The sequence below is a fragment of the Cynocephalus volans genome, chromosome 2 (genome assembly GCF_027409185.1).
Source record: "Cynocephalus volans isolate mCynVol1 chromosome 2, mCynVol1.pri, whole genome shotgun sequence".
NCBI lineage: Eukaryota > Metazoa > Chordata > Mammalia > Dermoptera > Cynocephalidae > Cynocephalus > Cynocephalus volans.
Window position 1 is genome coordinate 51,125,857 of NC_084461.1, and position 19,138 is coordinate 51,144,994.

Here is a 19,138-nt window from a genome sequence, read left to right on the forward strand (position 1 = left end):
CGATGCAGCCTCAATCTCAGCCTTGAAGGGAGACCCTTACCATGTTTGTTTCTTCCCTGGGTATTCTCTCTCAGCCCTAGGTGTCGTAGCTCCTCCCTGTATTTGCTATTCCTGTGTTCTTTAGCATTTAGTTTATCACTTTTGTAATTAATCACATTTTTCTAGTTAATAATTCTTTATATTAAATTTCCCTCTTCAAATTACTGGTGTGATTTCTGTCTACTCACCAAACGCTGACTAATACAGGCCCCTTCAGGAAAGAATCCCCTTTAGAAAAAAAAATTTTTTTCCCACAAATGAATTAATAGTATTACAAAATTACAGCACCTCAAACAAGACCTTTCATAAAGTAAGTGCTCAATAAATAATTGTCCACTGAATTGTTGCCAAACAATTATTACTGTAAAATTTGCCTTTTATAAGGCTGTGGAGAAATTGGAACCCTCATACACTGCTGATGAGATTATAGAATGGTACAGTCGTTTTGGAAAACAGCCTGGGAGTTCCTCAAAATGTTAAACACAGAGTTACCCTATGACCCAGCAATTCTGCTTGTACATATATACCCAAGAAAAATGAAAACATATGCCACACAAAAACTTGTTCACAAATGTTCACAGCAGTATTATTCATAATAGTCAAGAGGTGGAAACCACCCAGATATTCACCAAGTGATGAATGGGTAAATAAAGTGTGGTATATGCATGCAATGGAATATTATTCAGCCATAAAAGGGAACAACATACTTGAGTATGCTGCAGCATGATAAACCTTGAAAGCATTGTTCTAAGTAAAAGAAACTAGAGCCAGTCACAAAAGACCACATATTGTATGTTTCTATTTATAGAATATAACTAGAATAGACAAGTCCATGAGGACAGAAATGAGATTAGTGGTTGCCAGGGCTGAGGGTGGGGTGGCAGGAGAGATCTGGCAGGAAAGGGAGTGACTGTTAATGGATATGGAGTTTCTTTTTGAGGTGATGAACGTGTTCTAGAACTGTGGTGATATTTGTATGACTCTGTAAATGTCTTAAAATGAGTGAACTGTATGCTTTAAATAGATTTCAATGTATGTGAATTGTCTCAATAAAGCTGTTCTTAAAAACTGCCTTTTAAAAGTGGCTTTAGATCTGCCTTTATAATTCATGAAATGTATCAAAGTGATGCTAAAATAAAACCAAAATTAAACCCAATGAATCACAAAATCTTTATTTTAAAAAGCTTTTTTGGGATATTTCTTTTTGTTTCAGTTTATTTGCTTTTAACAAAAATTGTTTTGAGAAACATCTGGGAGGACAGTGGACGATTTTTCTCAGATGTCTTATGATAGTCTGTTATATCAGACTGCCTGAAGGATTGGCCTTGCTGAACGTGTTTCAATGTGTGATGATTCTAAATCGATGTTAAAGACAAGCTCATGAGAGATAATAAGCAGGAAAGTGTGGTGGGAAATGCCGAGGGGTGTCCCTCTGGTCTCATGCCTACGAATGGGGCTAGAACTTTGGAAGGCACCGTCACCTCTCTGCACCTCTCTCCTCTTCTGTAAAATGAGGGTTTTGAGGCAGCTCGTCTCTGAGGATCTCTGTGGCTCTAACATTCTGTAAGTCTGAGATTCTGCTAGGTAGATGTTAGTATTCTCTTATCAGTGACAGGAGTAAAGGTAAATATAGATGAGAACTAAACAATCTTTGCAAATGGCAGTAAATTTTTGATGTTGAACGCTGAAGTATGAGAACCACCAAATGTGCCTGGGAGCACAGTCCCTCAGAGGTCACGGGTGCTACCATTCCTCAGGGAACTGGACAAACAGCAAATCAGAGGCTAGATGGGAATCAAGAGAAACCCGACTTTTCAGAATGAGGACCTTCGAATAAAGTTATAGAATTATTTATTACAGTTATTAACTATATTTATTGCCATTTTTCCTAAGAATAGTAACTATCTTTTTTTTTTTTAATAAAGGCTTCTGTTGTTATTCCTGGTTGAGAAAAAAACAGGCAATTTTGAAATCCTTTATATAGTTTTCCTTTATATTACTCACCTATTCTTTTTCTCCCTAAGGATATTGCAAAGCATTTCACCTCAAGAAAAATACAGAAAAAACCAATTCCTTTTCCTTTCTCCTATTTCTCTTGGAGTGCAATAGAAAAGTCCCCCTACAAGTTTTCCATCATAACTCCAAATGTACAAGCTAAATCTAATTCTAATTGCAACTCACATTAGCTAATCTCACATTTAAATCATGTTGATGACATTTTATCAAGGCGTTGAAAATTGCTTAAGCAATTTCTGTTTACTTGAATGAATTGTAAGCTAGATGTTGCTCAAGGATTTTTAAAACTTAATTTTATTCCCTCAAATTTCATCTCATTTATTTTACTAGGTATGTAAAATAGTCAGATATTCACTAAATTAAAATCTTCTACCAGGAGAGAACAGAGTGGTTACCAGAGGTAGGCGGGGGGTTATCGAGAAATTGGCTAATGGGCACAAGACATGATTGTTTTGTAATGGTGAACATGCTGATTATCCCAAATTGAGCATCACACATTGTACACAGGCATTGATATTCGACTCTACCCCACAAATATGTAGAATCAACTGTTTCAATAAAAAAAACTTCTACCTACAAAATAAAAAGACAATTAGATATTTAGCCTTTATCCAAGTGATATAAAATAGAAATAGAAATGAATAAAACTGTAAATATAAATATGCATTTATATGAATTAATATGAAATGAATATAAAAGCACATACAGAAATTTGATAGAAATACAGAACATTAGATACTGTTCTTACAGATACAGAATACTAGAAACAAGTGAATTTTAAAATTAAATAATTACAATAAAGTACAAATTTTTAAAAGGTGACAAAGACCACAAATGTAACATCTAGAAAAATAAAATAAAATATTCGTGTTAATTAGCTGCCTGACACACTTCTAGAACTCTATTCCTATAGTTTTAGCCAAATACTCTGGCTGTCTTGTCATATGACAATGATTTTTTTCCCAAAATATCTAATTAAGAAGCATCTCTTTTGTCCATTTTATGTTGTTTGATTCTTGGTAAATATTATGGAGTCATGATTCTGAAAAAGGTCATTAAACATTGTTGAATAAAATACAGCTCATCATCACAAGTCATAACAAAACACGACAGTACTCATCAAAATAAATGACCTGGTAGAAACGCAGCCATTGCTGACCTTACGCCCCTTCTGCTGACTATACAAATTAACTTTTCCTTCACTGTCATTTTTGTCTTCTTTCTTCCTTTTCACTTCCTGCTGAGAAGGTTCTGGTTCTCATGAACATCTTTATGTCTTCTGTTTTCATTTTTATTAACTATAGTTTTTGGTTATCTCGATTTTTTTCCTTATCTTCACAATTTTGAGCATCAGTTTTTAGTTTATGTTGTCACACAGTCAGAGTTCTTGATGTTTTAAATCTTCTGCTAGCTTCTTTCTTTCAATTTTTGTTTTTGGGTTCCCCTAGGGATACTTGTTTTGTATTTATGTTTTGGTATTGTGAATAATTCTTTACTATTTCTATAATATACAATTAATGACATAGATCTTATACAATCCATATAAGATATAATTAATCTGAAATCAAGACAAACACGAGAGCAGGAGTTAGCAAACTTTTTTTGTAAAGGGTCAGACAATAAATACTTTTGGCACTGGGTGCCTTACAGACTCTTAACCACTGAACTCTGCTCTTATAGCACCAAAACAGCCATAGACTACATGTAAATAAATGGGTGTGACTGTGTTTTAGTAAAACTTATTTACAAATAAGGTGGCAGGCCAGACTTGGTCCCCTGCTTCAGTGTACTGAGCTACACAATTACTCATATTGCTTACTCTTATAACAACTCTTGTACTGTGCACATTGACTTTTTTATGAATGTTAAGAGTTGGGCCACTTGAAGACAACTTCTGGCTGTTTTGTTGCATCGCTGGCAATAGTGTGTGTGCCATTTCATCTGGAACCACAGGATTTTAGCAGGACAAGGTGCGTCTGAAATGCTAAAACATAATCGAACACATAGGGAGGTATAAACACACGTCTTTGTACACACACACTGTTTGTCATATGGCAACAGGTCTGGGCCCTACATGGAAATTCTGATTAATTCTATTTTGTACATTTTCCATCAAAAAAGAAAAATAAGTAAGTGTATGGTGCATTTGTAAATGTTATGAGACATTATCAGATATATCGTTGGCAGGAGAGAATTTCTAATCTGACTAGAAATCAATGAAAACAATTTTACATGTTTGGAAACTGGAATTGTATTGCCCAGACTGACTTCCGGCTGTCTATATTTTAAACCTTGCTACACTACAGACACGCTTCCGGTGCTAGACTCCATGGGACACATTCCTATCACACTGTCATTCTGGTTCTCTCCCTTCCCATTACTGTGCTAGGGGGCTGCACAGTAGGAACACTGATGGCAGCCATTCCAACACCATCATAGCCAGCAAGAACATAACTATCTGTGGCAGTCTCCTATCGCCCCTATAGCAAATTTCCACACACTTCGTGGCTTAAGATAACACATGTTTACTCCCTAGTTGTGGAGGTCAGCAGTGTGAAATCAGTTTCACTAGACCAAAATGAATGTGTCAGAAGATCTACACTACCTCTGTAGGCTCTAGAGGATAATCCATTTCCTTGCCTTTTCTGTTATTCCTTGGCTTGTGGACACATCCACCTTTAAGGCCAGCAATGTAGCATCTTGTTTAGGCCTTAGTCTAAAGAGCTACTCATAATTTACATCTGGTCCTGAAGCCCCTGAAGTATACAATTGTAATAAAAGCAACTCTGGCCATTTATAGAAAATAAGACCCAAAATATAAGCAAAGCCTGCTTTTACAAATGGATTTCAGCACTGAAATCATTGTTATTGCAACACACTTGCAAAGTTTTTTTTGAAGTCCACATCTTTTATATTTTAAAATAACTCTGTCTAAATTTATAGGAGACAAAAATTGAAAAATAGCTGCTTGCTGCTTATGTGAAACAGTATTTTATATTTATGTTGAACAAGAAACTATTAGATTGATATTTTATACAAAAGAAAGAATTCTGTTAAATAACATTATCTATGGGATTATTAAAATTACTTGGAAAACAAAAATGCTGTCTCATAGATACTATTAAAATTGTAGGTGGCAGGGCAGAATGTGTATACACTTTGAAATATTTCCCAAACCCCTCACAGCCTGTGATATTTAACAAGTATTAATTCCATAATTCACTGCACTGGTTTCTCCATTTTCCTTAGAGTGCATACATACCAATGTGAATTATAAATCCCAGGATAACGCTGTAAAGCAGTGATTCTCAAAGTGTGGCCCTAGGACCGGCTGCATCACATCACCTGGGAACTTCTTAGACATGCGAATTCTCAGGCTCCGCTCCAGACCTACTGAATTAGATACTCTTAAGGTGCAGCCCAGCAATGTGAGTTTTAACAAGCCCTCCAGGTGATTCTAATGTACGCTGAAGTTTGGGAACCACTGTTCTAATGTAAGTGGATAAACCTTAAGAAAGCATCTCAAAGTTTCACCTGAAGCAGTTGCTATGGGAAACACACAGGCCTCCGTACATCCCAAGTGGTGGCAGCTTACACAGATCTTAATGGCTCTGACTAAAGCAGAGACTAATTATTAGAGAAGGAGCTTCCACAGCTATCACAGAAGAGAGGTTCTCATAGCAAAAATAGACCGTAAGCAGCACTTCCCAGCATACAGCAAGAAATGACAAGAAATTTAATAAGCTTTTAATAGCAAGATATACTTGCCTGAACATTTGATCATTCACCAGAGAAGACTTGCCTTGCTCCCAAAAAGTACTTTAACAAGAAAACGGAAGTGAGCAAGTGAGCATGAACCACTGTTTCAAGGACACCCAATTAGAACATGACTTGATAGAATGAAAATAATATGCACCAGCACTTTATCAGCAATTATCCCAAGGTGACAATGGCTATACAGTGTTTACTCATTCATATTTTCCCCTGCCTTATTCCTGCCTCTATTTTGAGAAGAAAATGAAGAAGCATTCCCCTGAGTTTCCTTAAGCTCTCAGCTTTCAACTGTGTAACAACGGTTGCAACAGCTGGGAGAGGTTCCTTGGCTAGGAACGTTAGGCTCTTTACAAAGTAGAGCAGAAACACTAGCCTTCCCAACTTTGTTTTGTTTTTCATTTTTCTTTTCTTTTTGTGACCGGTAAGGGGATCGTAACCCTTGGCTTGGTGTCGTCCGCACCGTGCTCAGCCAGTGAGTGCAACGGCGGTCCCCATATAGGATCCGAACCCGCGGCAAGTTTTGACACTAGTTTCTCTGCCTCAAAAAGACAAGTAGTGCCAAAAACGTTTTATTGCTAAAATTAGTGCATTTTAACATATCTTAGTCTCCCTCTTTAAAGGGATGGAATTAATTTGAATGTTTATTCATGTGTTTATAGATTAAAATCAGTCTCATTACTGCCTACTGTGCACCTTATATGAGCCCAAGTAGGACCTCATGGAGGCTCTAAGAATACTTTATAATTGAAAAAAAAAAAAAAAATTGGGCTTAAAGATCCATGATTTAATTATTTTAAACCTAGGAAATACCACTGTTTTTTTCTGCCTAAAATTGCATGCTCTACATTTTAACAATAACAAAATAGCTTAGTCCTGACAGTACACCTACATAATACAAAAAATCCATCTTGAAATAGCATTTTTATGACCTCTAAGAGAAGCAAATGTTTGAATTATCTTGTTTTAGGTTGCTGTGCACTATTGCGTTGGATGCTCATATCTATTTGCAAGTTTCTAGCACACAATAGGTGCTGAACATACATTTTTCTTTCAGGTCTATACCATGAACTGGGCACTATGTTTTTTTTTCTCCTGTGATTTTTCTTTTAGTATCAGCTTTTTAAGATATATTTCACATACCACACAATTCACCCAATTAAGTGTACAATTCACTGGTTTTTAGTATTTCCACAGAGTTGTTCAATCATCACAACTGTGATTTAAAAGGAGTTAGCCAAAAGAAGATGGGACAGAAGAGGACTCCTTTTTCAAGTTAGAAACAAACTCACAGTGCAGTTATTTTTGCATGAAGCATTGCAAATAGCTTTGAAGTGACAAATTCTTTCACCCTATATTAAGATGTAGGAGGGGAAAGGGAAGGGAAGGCAAAATGAAGCTATTTATTTATGATCACTGGTTCAATCTTCCTAATAATCTGCTACCCTGCCGAGCAATTAGAAAGCTGGGTTTTGTCAATTAACAAAATTTAATATATCAGATGCATTCTTATATGATAAAATCAAGGCTGATGTTTGATTAAAAAGTCAGTTAAAGAGAGATATCAAATACATGCAGTATAACACATATCTACTATAATCATTTTCATTTAAACCACATGTACATACATTTAATAAAATGAATTCTTTTAAGTTGTTAAGATGATATAAAATTTTTCACAACATAGTCATTCCACTGTTTTATTATTATATTGTTGACTGTCAATTCAGTCTGGTGTTTAAGATAAGGTAAAATTTAGGGATTTATTGACCACTTTTGGCTCTGGATTTCATTCTATGTGTTCATTTTTGCTCTTTTACAAACTGAGATCAATCAGTTTAATTCAGAGTACGTATTATTTCTGCATTATTCATTATTTCATTTCATGGTAAATCATCAAATTAAATATTCCATTATTTGATATCTTCCTGTAAATGAGTACCTTCAGTTGTCTGAGAATGATTAATAAACTGTCTTCATTATTGGTCTTAAAATTCAAGATTTCCAATAGCAGGAGTCAGCAAAATTTTTCTGTAGAAAGTCAGATAGTAAATATTTTAGGCCTTGTGGGCCATATAATCATAGTTGCAACTACTCAATTCTGCTGTAGTAGTAAGAAAACGGCCATAGACAAGACACAATCAATAAGTGTGTGTGTTCTAATACAACTTTATTGCAAGTGGACTTGGCCCATGGGCCATAGGTGGCCAACTCCTGTTTTAGAGTGTTTTCAGCCCCAGGCCATCATTTTCCTCAAGCTTTAGTACATGTTCACTTAGGATTTTCATTTGTCAAAGTATAATTATCAAAAGGTTAAAAACCTAACTCTCATACAAATATAAAGTAAGTATCTTAGTCGGTTTTTGTGTTGTTATAACAGAATGCCTGAGACTGGGTAATTTATAAAGAAAAGAAGTTTGGCTCATGATTCTGGGGCAGCTGCATCTGGCATGGCCCTCAGGCTGCTTCCACTCATGGCAGAGAGAAAGTGAGAGGGAGGGAGAGGAGGTGCCAGGCTCTTTTGAACCACCAGCTCTCGTGGGAACTAACAGAGCAAGAACTCACTGATGCACCCTCTCCACTCCCCCACCCCCACCCAGGGAGGGCATAAATCTACTCAGGAGAGATTCGGCCCCAAGACCCAAATACTTTCCACTTAGGCCCCACCTTTCGACATTGCCACACTGGGGATCAAATTTTAACATGAGTTTAGGAGGGCCAAGTACATCTAAACTATAGCAGTGAACATGTGTCAAAGATTTAACTAATATGAGAATTAGTAAGATGGCAAAGATGGGTCAGAGGAGAAGAGGAGATGCAGAAGTCATTTATAGTCATGAAATTTACAGTCATTGAAAAAAAGATTGCTGAAATAAGAATGTTAAAACAGATACAAAACTGGTTAATGTCCTACATTAACTGTATCCTCTGAAGTGTTCTTTTCTATTTGACAGAATTTATTTGCATCTCTGTCAGTTTTCTATAAGTCACCACCTACCTATAAATATCCCAATCAATAGTACCGATAAGTTAAACAAAAGTTAATAGCCCCCCAAAATTAAATAATCCATAGGTGGATCTGTTATACATTTCTCCCATATGGATATTTCCCAGTTTGGGATATCTTTTTAATACATTTCACTCTGTTAGTGCACTGTGAACAATGACTTTTTTTTTTTTAACCAATTCTATAATACTCATTGTCTTATACTTTGTCTTTCCAAAATGGAACTCAAACAATTTCTCATTATGTCCAGTAGTAAAAATATGGCCTTTACAGGTCTCCATCTTTAAGGTTCACGCAGTTAGAAAGTAAGAAAGATTTTTTTTTTGTGTGTGTGTGTGTGTGTGTGTGTGTGTGTGTGTGTGTGTGTGTGTGTGTGTGTGTGTGTGTGTGTGTGTGTGTGTGTGTGTGTGTGTGTGTGTGTGTGTGTGTGTGTGTGTGTGTGTGTGTGTGTGTGTGTGTGTGTGTGTGTGTGTGTGTGTAGACTGCAATTTCCAAGATGGCCAGAATATTCTTTTTCATCCTGCATAACCTTCTTAAAATATGACTTTGATACCCATCTCCCATCAAAAGGTGGGATATATGGTCCGTCCACTTGAATCTGAGCGAGCTTATGCCTGCAGAGGAAGTAAAGCCACGTGGCTTCCAAAGATTAGGTCCTAAATGGCAACTCAGCTTTTCTCTGGTTCTCTCAGCAATGCTTACTCTTGGAAGGCAGCCACCATGCTGTAGGGAAGCTCTAACTAGCACAGACACAGATAGCACAAGGAAAGGCCACAGCCCAGATGAGGTTCCAGATGAAAATCAGGATCAACTGCCACTCAAGTGAACGAAGATTCCTCCAGATGATTCCAGACCCCAACTATTGAGTGACTCCCAGCCTACAAGTCTTGTCAGATGAGGCCCCAGACATAATGGAAAACAACTGGCTGTCCCTACTATGCTCTGTCCAAATTCCTAATCCACAGAAAGCCTGAGAGATAATAATATGATTGCCATCATTTTAGACCATTAAGTTTTAGGGTGATTTGTTAAGCAGCAATAGAAAACTGGTACAGGTAGCATGGTTTTGGCATTTTGTTTTTTTTAATTTCTAATGCACCATTATACAAAATTTCAGAATCCATCCAAATTGATTTTTGGTAGTTACAGAAAAAAAAAAATTTCTAAAATTTCTAGAATTTGTTGATTTAACAATAACGAAAAGCAATTTCTATTTTAACTGCATTGCTGCAGATATTATTGTGATTTTTTTTTTTTTAAAATTGTTTCCTAAAGCTTCTTGTCTATGCTCTTCTTTTGTTATCATTTTTGTAGATAATATCTCATGATGTAGTACTATGGTATTATTCTTCAATCAAATGTTATCTCTCAAGATTTGACATCAACTGTCTTTACCTTTTAGAGCAGCAAGATAATTTCTCCCTAATAATGCTCAGTACATGGGTATCATGCTAGGTTTGGGGCTTTTTTTTCCTAACCTGCAAACCATCTGTTACTCCAAAACTTTTTGCACCACCAATTAATTTCTTTAATGTGGAATAAAAAGTTCATGTCACTTGCAAAATTATTTAGGAACAGAATCCATCTAGATTTTTTAAAAATATACCCAATCCTTATAGTGTCTTAGCCTCATCTAATACAACAGATTTTTTTTACACTCACCTTTAACAAGCTTTTTCAAAGCATTAACTTAGTCCTTATAGAAAAAAATTTTTGCATTCATATTTCATTGTGTTTTTTCACATTTAATTAAATTTTGTGATTACAATAACGGATATAATTTGTGTGGTAGCTAGCCTCCAATGACCCTCTCCTCCCAGTATTAACACCTTTGTACAGACCTCTTCCACACTGAATAGGGTTCACCTGTGTAACCAACAGGATATTGCAGAAATGAGCATGTGTGACTTCTGAGATGGTTACAAAAGGAATTGTGGCTTCTGTCTTGCTCTAAGGTCACTCACTTTGGGAGAGCCACCTGTCATGTCATGAGGGCACTTAACCACTTTATGGAGATGTTTCCACAGCAAGAAACTGAGGCCTCCTGACAACAGCCACCATCAGCTCATCAACCACAAGTGAGTCATTTTGTAAACACTTCCTTCAGACCCAGTCAAGCCTTCAGATGACTACAGACCCAGCCAGTAACTTGGTTACAACTTCTGAGAGACCATCAAGTCATAACTATCCATATTAAGCTGCTTCTTTCTGTATGATCCCTCAAAACGTACACCAGAATTCCAGACCCACAAAAACTGTGGTGCAATAAATGTTCACTGTTATGATAGTTTTTTTTTTTTTAAACCACTAAGTTTCAAGTGATTTAGAAAACTAATGCAACTAGTATAAATAGGTTTAGCAACAGATACCTAATACAACTAGTATAAACAGATTTGGAAATAAATAACAATTTCCAAATGGTGTGGGAGTTTAAGTGCAATGGTATACTAGAGCTTAGCCAACTAGCTATGAGTTAACACCATGCAGTGGGCATGAATCTGTATAAAGTTTTATAGAGGATACAGAGTGTTGGTTAATCCAACAACTCTGTTAATTGGAGATCCATTGAGAGTGTCAACTGTCAGAGAATCTTTTGGATGATCTAGTCTCTTCAGAGTAAAGATTCATGCCTCTCACCTACAAAGTCACCCTTCAATACATGCTCTGTGATAAAGGATGGAATTCCCTTAAGTATTTCTCCTTTACAGTGTGTGTGATGTTAAACTCTCTCAGTAAAAGGTGCTGGGGGCACTACAGGAGAAAGAGACTCTCCTGCTGTTTCTGGCTGCTCTGCAATGGTTCAGTGGTGTAGGTGTGAGGTGTGAGGACTCTGGTGGTGTTCTGCCCCATCTGCTAGTCCACAAGGTAGTCCTTGGACCTCTTCATAGGCAAGGCCTGTACTGATGATCACCTTCCCTCACAACCCGGACACTACACACTCTGGCCTCTTGCCTGCACTGGCACCCCCACTTCCTCTGTATACCCTACTTCCTCGGCCACTGGCTGGGTACTGCCTGCAAACTACCAACCCCCAGAGGGTTGCCACCAGCATCCCCACTCCTTCTGTATTCCTGCCCAGCTAGCCAACAGATGCAGCTCACCTGTACTCCAGAGGGTTGCTTCTTGCTTGCCCAGTGACTGCAGACCAGCTCTGGAACACTGATCTGTGTCTCATGTTCTCCAATGAGGTCTGAACCCCAGCAGTGAGGAGGGGACCCTTCTTCCAACTTTGTCTTTCTCTGAGTACACTCCCTCAGTCTTAGGGTAACACAAAGCATTTTCTTATATCTTACAGTTATTCTTTTATCATTATTTAACCATTCTTTATATTAAACTTTCCCTGTTCAAGCCACTGTGTGATTTCTATCCCTGTTCAAGCTACTGTGGTTTCTATCCCCTGACTGTACCCAAACTGAGACACTTATGTTACAGAGTTCTTTCCCTAACCCCTTCTCTCCAAAGATGGCATCTAGTTATAAGAAGCAGCTTACTTTATCCTCTTTGGAAGGAGAGAGAAAGAGAAGCAGACCTCAGATTCAGGAGATGTTCTCTGGCTCTCCATTGTATTCTGCTGTAGGCAAGCAGGTTGCTCAGCTCCCTGAACTGGTCACAATGAGTAAAACTGTTCACACTTGTTTTTTTGTGGAAAATACTGGCAACTGTGGAGTACATTAACATTTATAAAGCAAATGTATTTTACAGGGCCTAGTTTCCAAAGCCCTGTAGTTTCCAGTTTAGCCTAACTTCTTAAAATTACATATAGAAATGTTAACCTTGCAAAAGACAGGAAACTTTCCCCAGGCTAAAGTCTCTGTTGTAAGATAAAGAATTGTAACAGCAAAGTTGCTGGCTCTCAAGGACAGATGCCCTTGAGAGCAGGTTAACCTACTGATTGATATGTTTAAAAAGTTGCTTATTGTTATGTAAAAATACTGAGGAAACTGCTGTAGGAAAACACAGCATTTGCTAAGAACCAGCTTTTGTTGGTGTATTGACAGCCTTTTGCAAATTATGGAATGTCACTTTGTTATTTCACTGATTTACCAGCTTCTATTGTTTTGTTTTGTTTTTTGTCATTTTTTTCGTGACCGGCACTCAGCCAGTGAGTGCACCGGTCATTCCTATATTGGATCCAAACCCGCAGCGGGAGCGCTGCCGCGCTCCCAGCGCCGCACTCTACCGAGTGCGCCACAGGCTTGGCCCACTTCTATTGTTAAACTGCACTTAGTCATAACTCTACCTCTGTTCTTTTTCTGTAACTTTCTGGCCTGCAGAATAAATACTGAGACAGAACCCCAGTTCAGTGTTAATTTCCCAAAGGAGGAATGCCTCTCTCTTGAGGGTTCCAGGAAGTTAACCCCTTTGTGGTATCTCACTGCTTGGAGAAAATGGGCTTTGAGTAATCCTTTGTGTCTCCATCACCCAGGGGAGAGAAGTGGCAAATCCATGTGAGGACAAAGAGAGTGCAACAGGCAACCACTACTGGAAACTGTGATCCCAGCCTGTGCTCTTAAAGGATCCTTGCACTATACTCTCTGGGCTCTGATAAGGCCTTATCTCATCTGCTGCCCCTCACAGCATCTCTGAGGTGGTGGAAAAACTCCAGGCATGGAAAACCACTCAATTCCCTATGCACCACGGACAGGACCCAGGGAGCCAGAAGCACAGTCTCAATCCTTCTAGCTTTCTCCAAGGTGACCTCCATGTTATTGCTATCTTGCTACAGCGGTCATGGCCCAGAGCTAAAGGCTGAAGTTGACTAGATCTAGAGTTTTTGGTCTCCCTCATACTTTGGCAAAGAAGCAGACCTCTAGCTCAAATGTTCTCAGACTCCCCCATGCCTTTCCTGAGGTTTCTACACTCTCCACACTTGAGGCACAGCCCTAAAAAGGGGGAAAGTGAGGACTTTAAGGAAAAAGCAGAGGCACTTATCACATGAGACCAAAAAAGTAGGTCTTCTACTTGCTGTAATCCAGATCCTTCTTCCTAGGGGGAGCAAACCCCCTAGACTCTAAAAGAAATTCTACAAATTTTTCTTTTACTAAGTTTCTGAGCTTTAAAGAAATTTAGGAAAACCTTCCTTCTTTTGATAAAGTCAAGCTTTTCACACTGCCAGCATTATTAAAAACACTCTATGGTAACTAAAAGCTAAAAAATGACTCTTTTTCTTTGCATTCTTCTTACAAAAATCCTAATCCCAACTCCTATTCCCATAATTTCTCCTTCCCCCATCCCCTGCTACAGAAAGATACCTTGGCCTGGCCAGGTGTGAAGTCATATATGTAGAAATTCGCAAAAATTTTTCCCTTCTGTTACTTAACTTCCACTAATTGAAGAGAATTAATAACTAAATGAACAATTTGGAAGATAAACTTGAATAGAAAGATTGAGACAGAAAAGAAGCAAGCTCAGAGAACAGCCAGGAATTCTTACTCACTGCACAACAAAATCAGAGACACCAGGACCACCTTCTATTTATTACCTTTTATTTTCCTTAGAAAATAAAAATAAAAAGCTGCATTTTATATAATCTTGGATACCATTAATTTTTGTATCACTAAAAGAAAAAAATGCTGCCAATTAAACCATGACACATCTTCAGTTGGAAGATGCATCCTAGTTTCAGAGATACTGAAATGGGGCAGAAAACAGGTGTGTTTTTGGAAGTAATAAAATATGGCAACAGAGATAACTGAATCTGAAAACAAAAATTAACTGATTATTTTAAATTATATTGAAAATTTTAAAAGCTACAAAAGTAAAAAAATTGAAACAAGAGCTTTTGAGATAATCAAAAAGAAATATTTTCAGCATTTCTAATATCCAGAAGTTACTATTGAAAAATGTCACAAAGATGTGGAGTTTTGAAGCAAATATTTAAGTGCTTCCAAAATGCCACAATACTCAAGTGGTACAGTTAAATAAAAATGCATATACAACCAGAATCATGGAAATGTCACCATATCTGAAGAGGATGCTGAATAATCAAAATGGTTAGGAACAGGAAAGCACAGGACTCTGTTGTGGCAGAATGACTGGCTCTGGGGGTTCTGAGAAGTACGCAGAGCTACTTCTGAAGGATGTTTTCTGAGAAACCCTCTGCAAGCTATAAAATGTTTGATGAGCTGTAGACACAGTTTATTTTTGCCTAAAGAACAGCAGTACAAGTTCTGCCAATTACATCCCTGCCATCTGCAAACTGATGACATGCATAGTAATAGAAAAAAATTAACATATTAAAAGAATATAAATGAAGCATAAAAACAATCTAAGAATTTTAAAACTACATCATTGTAGACTCTGTTAAAATTAATGGAGCTATTGGAAAGCAATAACATCTAAGAATGACCAATACTAACTGCTTATAACTCAGTCTCCTACTTATATCTACTAGGGGCTTTCAAGTTTATAAAACTGGACTTCTGATTATAAAAAATATTCAACATTGGTAATAAGAATATCTTACATCATTCAGGGCATAAAAGGGCTATCAAATAAAGAACATTTTAATGAAATGTGGAATAATTTAAAGTTGCTTATTTAATATGCTCATTTTATATTGAGTCAATTAGGGAGGAAAAAACCATATAACCTTGGTCTTGACTTATTGATAAAATTTGAAACCAGGCATCATGACATGAGTCATTTGGACATGAGTAATAGGACAACTTGAAGCTCTGTGCCAGCTCTAATGCCCAGCTCCCCAAGCTAGTGAAAATTACCATGAACATTAATAATGATATAAAAAGGGAATCTGGTGTATAGGAATGCAAGTCAATACAACCAGAGAAAGGACGATTTATTGTGATGGATGTGTTCAATGAATGTAAAAAGCACATTATTGAAGATAGGGTGAAAGGGAAAAATCTATAAATATCCAGCCTCCCTGCAGTAGTAAGGGATTAACCACATGGAAATTAAAGAAAAGCAAAAGGAAAACACTGAGTTCACATGTGGAGAAAATATTAAAAGCATCTCACTGCAGGCAACAAGATTAAGGCAATGCATTTGCAGAGCCAGTTCTTACATTCATTAGATGTTATAAAATGGAACAGTAGAGACCCAGAGGCATGGAATTTCAGGCTGTTGATGGAAAAATAGCAACTGGCAGTAAAAGGATCACTCTTTAAAATAAAGAACAAGGAAGGTTCATCAGCACCAAGGATTTATCGCAATCATTGCAAACAATCAGTGTAAATGAACCAGCATGCACCGTGAAAACTTGGAAAGAGAAACCAGGATGTAGAAGCTATTTAAAAAAGAAGCCAAAAGTTAATTCAAACAGTGTTGGGATATGGATCAACTAGGCTGGGATACATAGAAGAGGAAGCCATCTTAGAGATGTTATTTGAGAGATGCCAAAAACTCTTCACTTAAAAATAATTCCCTTGCCTGCCCTGTCACAGCTCACAAAATCCCCTTATTGCTCACTCCTTTAGATAAAGCCACGTAACACTTTATATTAAAGTATTAGTATTACCTGGACAGTGTGGAATGGTAAATCATTGCTGATTGTCACCAAAGTCTTATTCCATGGTGTTTCCTCTGAGAAAATTCTTTTGTCCTACCTTCCTCACTGGTGGACACAATCTTCAGGGCTCAGCTTAAACAGAAGCTCCTCGGTGACATCTTCCATACCCCTACAAGTGCCCTGGAAAAATGACTTCTCTCTCCTCTGTGCCCCAGGCTCTCTACAGAGGTCTGTGGCACTGATTCCATTGTCTGTAGTTGCAATACACATTTTTGCTTTCCTCACTGGGCTGAGGCCCCTTTGGAGTTGAAGCCGTCTTTCTTCCTCCACCATTGCCCTGCCTAGGGCCTGGCATATTAAGGCTCCACAACAAACTAAATGCACGGAATGGCTCAGTCTATTTGGCTGGCTAACTAGTGTCTGTGAAGAAGTGAATGCAGCCTGGGTAAGTTCTGCTGAGGGCAAATGTGGCTGTCACAGCAGTGAGCCTTCAGGTAAAGGGCCATACCATGCAGGACTGGTCTGCTTCCCCAGCTCCTAAAGGTGTCTCCCCCAAAACTGATGCTCAGAAATACATGAGCACAACTGAGGAGGTAGGAGGTCAATAGAAAAGGATCCCAATAAGAATGAAAGGGCGTGGATGGAGGATACAGAGAATCAAAAATAAGCCCCCTCTTCCAGAGATTTGTTTGGATCAAGCCCATAGACCTCACCAGGATTTAGTGTGGTGAAGCAGGAAGCAATCCAGATCATCAGAGAGAAGACCAGAGTTGAAGTCTGCATTTGTAACTAGGTACCTCTCTGAACCTCAGTTTTCTCATCTGCATCTGTCTACCCACCTCTGCATATAGGATAAGTTTGACCAACATGGGGCATTCAATATTTTGTCTGTATCAAATACTTTGTTGTAAGGCCTGCACACTCCATTTCTCCACTTGCCCCTCCATTCCCAGCAACTTCTATCTTCCTGATCCTGGAAAACACTGGAGTTTGTGACCTCCAAAATCCAATCCCTTCACTCCACTGAAGAAAAAACCAAAGTCCAGAGAGGTCTTGACTTGCTCAAAGTCACCTGCCCAACTGTTTACTGGCAGTGCTGCAAGTTAAAATCCAAATATTCTGATTTCTAACCAATACTAGTGCTACAAATTCTGCTGGGTAGGAGCCTTGGGTAATAATTTAGTTGGAAAAAAAGGATTAGGAGTCTCACTTTTAGAGTGTATTTGCACAGCAAATGCACCATTTACTTAATTATGTTTACTTAAGGTACAGGACTGTTACTAACTCGCTGCTCTTTCCACTATGCCGTCTGTTTCCAGTGAAGTCACTTATCATCTCAGTAACCTTGAAGATGTTCTCTGAGCTATGTTTGTGTAACTGCTTACTGTATGTTGGCATCAACAACTCCAAAGGCATTACTTGTAAACATATGCTTTATCCCAGAGTGCCATTTCTGCATTTATATAAAATTCTTGGTTTAGAGATCAAAATATTAGTTTAGTCTGACATCAAACAGGATTTATCTTAAGGAAAGAGAGCAGGCATGGTTATCCCCACATTGCAGAGAAGACAGCTAAGGCAAGGGGCTGACTTGCACAAAATTATCCCACCTCTGTGTTTTTCTTCTCAAACTGAATTTTGCAGGCTTTTTTCTTTTTTCTGCTTTAAAATCTGATAATTTGGCATTTATCCCAAACTATCTGCTGCTGCATTTAGATAATTGTTTATTTCTACCATTTATAGCCCACTTTTAGGAAGTATTTAGCAAGCAATAGAGCCTTTTGGGGATCTGAGGAAAAAATATGGTATGGTAATAGAGGAGCCAAAATATTACCCAGTTACTCGTTACAATAAAAATGACCAATTTTTAAGTTTCTCCTTTGCACAATTAATGGATTACTAACTATATAAAATATACTGAACTTTTAAATAAAATCCCAAGTTTTTCCTTTATGGTATAGTACTTACCAACACAAGACAAGACTGACCTCTGCTGGGAGTATCTGTTCTTGTTAGATGAATCATGACACGAAAAGTCAGATATGCTAAACCACATACCTCCTAGGGCCTTAAGAGATTGTCGAATTCAATTATCTGTAAAAAGGTGAGAGTGAGAAACTTTCTGAAATCAAAGTCTTCATCATCTTTAAGAAGTAATTTTGTCTAATTATATTTAGCATTTTGATAAGTAGAAAAGTATAAAGAAATTTAGAAATGTCACTGTATGTTTTAAATGCTAATGCCTGCTTCAGATGATTATTAAGTGTTAGAACACTGAAGCATATCATCCAATCAGATTTGACCATCCTGTATATTCTATACTTAGAAGTGATAACATTTTTTCTAAATATCAAAAAGATTTCGGGCTGAGCCCATGGCGCACTCGGGAGAGTGTGGCACTAGGAGCGCAGCGACACTGGTGCCGCAGGTTCGGATCCTATATAGGAATGGCCGGTGCACTCCCTGGCTGAGTGCCGGTCACGGAAAAAGCCAAAAAAAAAAAAAAAGATTTCAAAAGATTGTAATCTTTAGGACAAATTTGCATATGGACAAAAACCCATAACTTAAATATTTAACTTAAAAATTATGCAAAATTAGTAAGCAAGAAGTTTGATTTTATTTCTTATATTGCCTCCGTGCCTCTTATCATGGTCTAAAATCTCATGAGATAGCTTTCAGCAACATGATGATTCTAATCTCCAAAACATCTCTCCCATAGTTTGAGTTTGATTTTTTAATAACTTCTGAGTCTAAAAGACACATGACTTAAAAATATACATACATAAATATAGATACCAGTAACTAGAAATAAACTAGAATCATGGGCTCTCAGA